General features: G+C 36.8%; 1 pseudogene; it reads left to right on the plus strand.

The window, feature by feature from the left end:
* Positions 1-6,724: 6,724 nt before the first annotated feature.
* On the plus strand, positions 6,725-7,245 carry LOC110198135 (cytidine deaminase pseudogene; annotated as a pseudogene).
* Positions 7,246-7,572: the final 327 nt, after the last annotated feature.

Genomic DNA, 7,572 nt, shown 5'->3' on the forward strand with positions numbered 1-7,572 from the left:
TTCTATGCTGTTGAAAGACCACAAGTGTGATGAGTACCCTCATACAAAGCTTTTCATCAATTTACTCTCTGTTATTAGAACAATATGTCACAGGGTTCTCCCTGGTCCTTGATAACATGGGTTAAGCTAGATTTCCCCCCCAAAACTGGCAAAGCAGAAACTTGATTAGCTTGGGATGGGGCAAGTCACAAACTGCAGCTTCCTCATCACAGCTTTCAGGTATCTGGCTGTGTTAATGAGGCTTCCTGATCACTCAGGGGCATAAAAATGTCTCACTCACATGGGCCCTTCCAACTTAATGAATTTCTGATGACTATGAGAGTCTTCACCTGTTGAACAGATTTTTTTTCCTATATGGAAACAAGGAGGGCTGAATAGACTGAAGCTAAGTATCATGTTGCCTTTTGCATATTCTTGCTATGCAAGGCCCACATAAAGATCCTCTTGTTAATTTTTAGATAACTTACAAGGGACTCATTTTTATCTCAACGTCAAACCTAAACTAACAGGTGGCTGGCTGAACTAAGTTCTATTTTAAATATTTTACATTTGAGATGCCTACAGACACCTAATTCAAGATATCCAAAAGGCTGTTGGTGATACAGAGACTGTAGCTCAGTAGAGAAGTTATAGATAGATAAAAAGTTCTAATAATCATTTACATAGAAATGATAATTAAACCATTAGGAGCTGATAATGTGTCCAAAGGAGGTAATATAGAGGTAAAAGAGAAGAGAGTTCAAGATAAAGCTTTGGAATATAGTCTATAGATAGTGGGTGTGAACTAGATGAGGATCCAGCAAAGGAGACCAAGGAGTGGTCAGACAGGCAGGAGGAGAACCAGCAGAGAGCCATGTCACGAGAACTTAGAGAGAAAATGGAATCCAGGAGGAAATGGTGACCAACAGTATCAAAGGCTGTAGAGAGAGCAAGAAGGATTAGGATTAGGATTAGAAAGAAGGTCTTCAGATTTGGCAATTAAGAGATCATTGAAAATATAGAAAGACTTCAATCAATTCTATCATCCAAAATTTCAGGCTTATCATCTTTTTGTTGTTACTCAGCCATTTCAGTCATGTCTGATGCTTTGTGACCTCATATGGGGTTTTCTTGGCAAAGATACTAGAGCGGTTTTGAATTTCCTTCTCCAGCTCATTTTACAGATGAGGAAACTGAGTCATACAGCGTTAAATGACTTGCCCAGGGTTACACAGCTAGTGAAGTGTGTGAGGCCAGGTTTGAAACTCAGGAAGATGATTCATCCTGATTCCAGGCCTAGCACTCTATCCCCTGAGCTACCTAGCTGCCACGATCTAGGTGTGTGACCCTACAAGTCACTTAATATCTCAGTGCTCTAGACAAGGGGTGTCAAAGTCAAATAGAAACAAATTCCTGCCAGCTGCATGTTGGTTTAGAAAACCACAAATTAAAATTATCTGTTACATTATATTTTTGTTTACTTTGTTAAATATTTCCCAATTATATTTTAACCTGGTTAGGACAGCCCTGGAGGTTTCCGCAGCTTCTACTGAAGGTTGCTGTGCTCTAGGCAAATAAGAGTGTAAAATGCAGAAAAAGTACTGACCCATATTGGTTGAAGGAGTTCTGTGTATCAACAAAATCACAGATATAGTTTCTAACCCTATCATTTTTTTCCATAGTGACCTGTCCTGAGGAAGTATTTCATAAACACTTGTCAAATCCCTCTTATCTACTTAAGTATTTAGGATGTAGGCCTAGTCTTCCCTTTTTCATTCATCTTAATTCTATCCCTCATTACTTGCTCCTTCTCACCTTCTTAGTTTCCCACAATTCTTAAAAAAAAAAATCCTGTTCTTGACCCTGTATCCAGTTCGCTTACTGTCTCACTTCCTTATCATTGCTAAACTTTACGAAAAAAAAGTCTCTTCTCAATCTATCTTATTTTATTTTATTTTTAATTTATAGAATAAAACAAACATTTCCATAACATAGCATAATAAAAAAGATGATTCACATGCAAATCTATTATGTACAACTTGCTATTCATTTTAAATATATAATAAAATTATTATGTAAATTTCTTCCCCCCCACCCTAGAGTGGGCTCTCTCTCTCTCTCTCTCTCTCATCATTCTATACATACTTCTATTCATCAGTTCTTTCTCTGAGCCAATGCATCTATTTTCTGACTGACCATTCTTCTCAATTCCTTGTAATCTAATTTCCTCCCCAACCACACTTATGAAACTTCTCTCTAAGAAGTCATTGATAACACCCTAAATGCTTAATCCAATGACCTCACTTTGGTCATCTTCTCGACCTCTATTCATCATTTGATACTGCTGAGCAGCCATGTCTTGATATGTCCTCCTCCTTTGATGTCAGAGTAACCGCATTCTCTTTGGCTTCTTCTTTCCTATTTAAGCATTCTTTCTTCTCTTTGTCTCCTTCACTGGCACCTCCTCTTCTTCCTAACTTCATTAGGCTGATGTCCCCCAAAGCTTTGTCTTTGGTTCTTTTCTTTCTCTACAATTTATCCTTTGTCAAAATAATTTACTTGCAAGATGCATGTATCATTTCTATGCAGATGACTTTAAAAATCTATCTTTCTAGCCTCAATTTTTCATCTATACTTCACACTAGCATCTATTCTCTCAATTCATAATATTGCTATTGTTTTTAATTCTTCCTTACCCAAACTTTTTACATACAACCAATTCTTTAGTCAGGTCTAGGATTTTAAAAAAAAGAAAAAAGGAGAGACCCAGTTTCATATTCAGTTGATCTAGCTCACATTACATAATTTTTTTTCCCCTTTTGTTTGCTGCTTCACTGTGAGGAGAGTCATTCCGACTTTATATTTTTCCATGATTTGAACTGCTGTAAATTTTTTTGCTGTTAACCTTTTAAAATTTCTGACTTACTACCCCTCTTCCTACCCATCTACTACCAGTTCAAAACCAAAGACCGTTTTTGGTCCTCAACCGTGGGGCAGATTATCTATGTGACATTACAATGAGAGTAGGGCAGAACTGACCTGGCTGACAGTGATAGAATGAGTATCTTCAAACAGCTTCATCCCTCTATAACTGATGAGTTTCTAGGATTCCATCAAACCCCACCATGACCATGAGAGCCAGGATAAAAGACTAACAGCCTTCTCTGCTTCTATAAGAGCAACTCTTCCCTACCTTTCATCTCTTGCCCAGGAATTTGTATCCAAAATTAATGATGCTTTTCCTACTGTAAAGTCCAGGCCAATATGTTTCATTATAATCCCACTTGGACTCCCTGAACTTCAGAGGTATAGGCTACCTAGGCTAATGGCCCTTCCCTGGTTACCATTTTCTGTTTCCTCACATTCATGCATATCAAAATTCATACCTCCTGTAGCCCTATCACACTCTGTGCTACCCTCCCATCTTGACTTCCAGAACCTCTATTCTTTTAATTAGCAAACTCCCTTCATATATGAGTTGTTTCCTTCCCTCACAAATTGCTTATGTATATTTTTGGTATTTAATTTTCTACATATGTGGTCTTTCCATCTAATAGACTACAAGCTCTAATAAGGATAGGAACTGCGTGATTGTTGTTTTTGAATCTCCGGATGCCAGCACAATGACTGACATATAGTAGAAACTGGTGCTCATTACCTGTTGATATGTAGTCAAAATGAAAAATACATATTCTTCATACTTTGTGTAACTGAATAATGCAAGACAAAAATTTTTCAAGAGTGTACCTATTCTTTTTAAGATCAGGAGTAGCTTACCTCTTGTTCACAAAACAGAAGAAAAAAGAAAGTTATTCTTCTTGTCATACTTACAACTTTTTAATAACATAAAAAACCTGAGAAGTTTCCAATGTGACAACCTTTTCTCTTGAAACTTCATTATGGCTTTCCTTGTTATTTTTCCTTTTCAGCATTTTAACTGTTCTAAAACCCTTAGAAAAGTACACACTCTACTTGTTGCTGTTTTTATTTTACTTTATTATTCTTAGGTTTATGTATATATCTATAGATAGATAGATAGATAGATAGATGGATAGATAGATAGATAGATAGATAGATAGATAGATAGATAGATAGATAGATAGATAGATTTTGGGGGGAGTCTATGTTTTCTTTTTCATCATGGCTAATATGGAAATGTTTTGCATGGGTGCAAATGTGTAATCTACATCAAAATGTTTGCCTTCTCTAAGAGGGTGGAGGGGAGGGAAGGAAGGAGAGAATCTGGGACATCAAAACTGAAAAAAAAGAATGTTAAAATTTTATGTTTATAAGTCATTATAAAAAGTGTAAAAACAGAAAAGTATATATATGTATATATGTGTATATATATGGGTGTGTATACATATATGTGTATATATATATATGTGTGTGTATATACATATATACATTTATAAATATATGTATGTATGTATGTATGTATGTATACATACACTGAGTATCCAAAAAAGCTAAGCAAATAAATTACCTAATGAGGATTTTTTTATGAAGACAAGTTGGATTTTATTTTTCCAGTGCCAAGTCACTGAAGTAACATCTGTTTAGTATAAATAAAACCAACTACAGAGTGAGAGAGTTTGCTCATTATGACCCATCTATCCATTAGAAGTGAACATTAAGCAAACTTGGAATCAGGCATGTTGAATCCGTTTACTTTAATGAGGTATTTACTTGATGGAGAATTTTGACAAAGGACCCAGCAAAACTATTGCCGCGACAGGGATGATTATGATCCTGAGGTTATTAAGTGGGAAATCTGCAGCTTGAGGACTAGTTTAGTGGAAGAAGGTGTAGGCTAGAGGTGGGTCACACAATGACAGGGCTCTGAGCTTCAGGAATCCAAAGTGAATGTGAAAAGGCTTGTTTAATAAAAAGCAGGATAGTCTAATATGAGATTGTCTCAGTCTCTCAGACAGGAAGCTAAGCTGTCTGTCTTTCTTTTCATGATAGGTTCTTTGAAGAACCAAATTAAGCACAATCAAAAAAGATTTATTAAGCATATGTGGAAATGATCATGAGAATACTCTATATTGGCATAGTGCTGCTAACTTTCTCAGAGTGATATCATTGATCTAATTGGATCTTTTCAGCATTTTTAAGATACTACAAAGTGTTTTTCAGTACTAGAAATTAAATATATAAGAGCAACATGATGCGGTATAGAGATATCAAATGTGCGGTCTGTGGAATGCATGCAGCCCACAACACTCACGAGTGTGGCTCCAACCAGGTGAAAAAGTAGTTTTTATATGATTTTAATGTGTTGACATATTGATAAAAAGACACATATTTGTATATATATATATATATAATTATACATATATACATATATGTAAGTATATATGTAGTTTTCTAAGTCAGTTTGTAGCCCACTGGGATCCTTCTATACGGTTTAATGGCTCCATTTCTATTTAAGTTTAGCACCATTGGTGTAAAGAATGGAAGAGTCAGGAAAGCCAAGGCAAAAGCCCTGCTTTGGACACATACTGATCATATAACTTTAGGAAAACAACCATTCAGTGGTTCAAGTAGCTGCTTAAGATGATAAATTTTACAATAGCTTATCTTCCTTGGAAGTGTCTCCCTTGGAGTTCTCTATACCAATGAAATCTCAGGTTTAGTGCATATATGAACTGAACCTGTCATTGTGATTTTATTGATACATGCAATTTTTAGTGAGTAAACTCATATACTTCTTTCTCTTTCTTTTTCCTTCTCCTTCTCCTCTCTCTCCTTCCTCTGTATGTCTGTCAGTCTATCCATTCTCTATCTATCCATTTATTATATATTACCTCTATTATATGTATATAGTTATATATAAATATACATTCATATGTGAAGTATGTTGTATATTAAGTATATATCATATGCACAAATGTGTATAAATACATATGTGTGTATCATGGTATATACATATGTATAATTAATATATACCATGCATTCTATATGTGCATATATGTATAGATATGTATTCATTGTTTTAGCCACTTCCTTGCCAATGTATACTGTGTATACACATACATAATATTACTGGTAAATAGATAGACAAGCAGAAAGAGAGATAGAGTAATGGAGAAACACATAAACAGAATGGAGAGGAGAACATCTTCTGGATATATAAAGACACGGAATCCTTGATAAGCTGAAAAGCTTAGAAAGGATCATGGCTGCTCCTAATGCCCACCCCCAAAACCCTCCTCACCTCTCTTTTTTTTGGGCATGGTGGGGGTGAGTCCTTTTGCCCAGCATAAGAACATTTGGGTACAAAGCCCTGGGGAAAGCACCACAGAATCCTCTTCCTCTACTTCTGCTAGTCTTTTTTCAGGTAGTGAACCAAGGCCTCTTATTTCCCCGACTGCCCAGCCTTCTCCAGGCTGCCAGGGTGCTACTCTCAGGTCTATCTCCTCTCATTCCCCAATCTTATTGTCATGGTATGAGGAAAAGTCAGTTCCTTGTTATTTATTTTTAAAAATATTTACTTATACATTGGTTACAAAATAAAATTGAAAGGATATAATAAAATATATCTATAAGATACATGTATATATACAGATACATGTGTATATGACTTGACCTATGATTTAATTAAAATAGAGCTTTCCCAGATGAGGACATTTTCTTTGCCAGATGGTATTTTCTTTGTAACTTACACTCTTATGTGGTTGCCTACAGCCCTAGATGATAAGTAAGTGACCCAGGGTAACATAGCCAATGTGTGTCAAATTTAGCACTTGAGGCCTGCTCTCTGCCTACTGCTGACCTGAGAGAAGACCTCCTCAGGGACAAAGTCATGGCTTAAGCACCCGTAGGACTGGCCCTGTGCCCAAACACTCAGGACCTTTAGATCCAAGCTCAGATGTAGCAGCTCATTTGCAAGGGTCAAGAAGCCAAGGAGTTTGCTTACTGTCCCTACAGTAACTTCCCAGGGAGGGTTGGTTTCCTGACTCTGGATAGGCAGATTTTTTCAGGATGCAACATAGAAAATGCTTCCTACCCAGTAGACACCTGTGTAGAAGACATTGCCATGCAGAAGGCCATCTGAGAAGGACACAAAGAGTTCTGGGCCATTGCTATTACCAGTAATTTAGAGAATGACTTTATAGCACCATGTGGAGCCTGTAGACAAGTGATGAGAGAGTTTGGAAAATGTTGATATGTCTATATGATAAAAACAGATGGTATGAAGTCAGGATGGTCCATGAACTACTGCCTGGATCGTTTGTACCAGATGACCTGCAGAAGAGCTAGTGAACCCTGAAGATGGAATTGTCCAATTGAGCGAAGATTCGCTCTCAGTATTGTCCAGTAGCATCATCCCCAGGGCAATATTGATATAAATCAATGCCAGTGCTGACTAGGTCCTAAGCACTGGCTGCTTCTGCATCTCCTGTTCAGTCTAGGGACTTCTTTGCCATTTATACTTGAAGTGCATTGAACATTCTTTATGGTGATAGTGGAAAGAACACCAGCCTAGGAGTCAAGAGTCCTGTGTTGTATTCCTGGTTCTGCCTCTAACTTCTTATGCGACCTTACAGTAGTCATTTAGCCTCTCCAAGCCTCAGTTTCCTTTTCTGT

This window comes from Phascolarctos cinereus, unplaced genomic scaffold, assembly GCF_003287225.1.
Source record: "Phascolarctos cinereus isolate Bilbo 61053 unplaced genomic scaffold, phaCin_HiC Scaffold_4;HRSCAF=312, whole genome shotgun sequence".
Lineage (NCBI taxonomy): Eukaryota > Metazoa > Chordata > Mammalia > Diprotodontia > Phascolarctidae > Phascolarctos > Phascolarctos cinereus.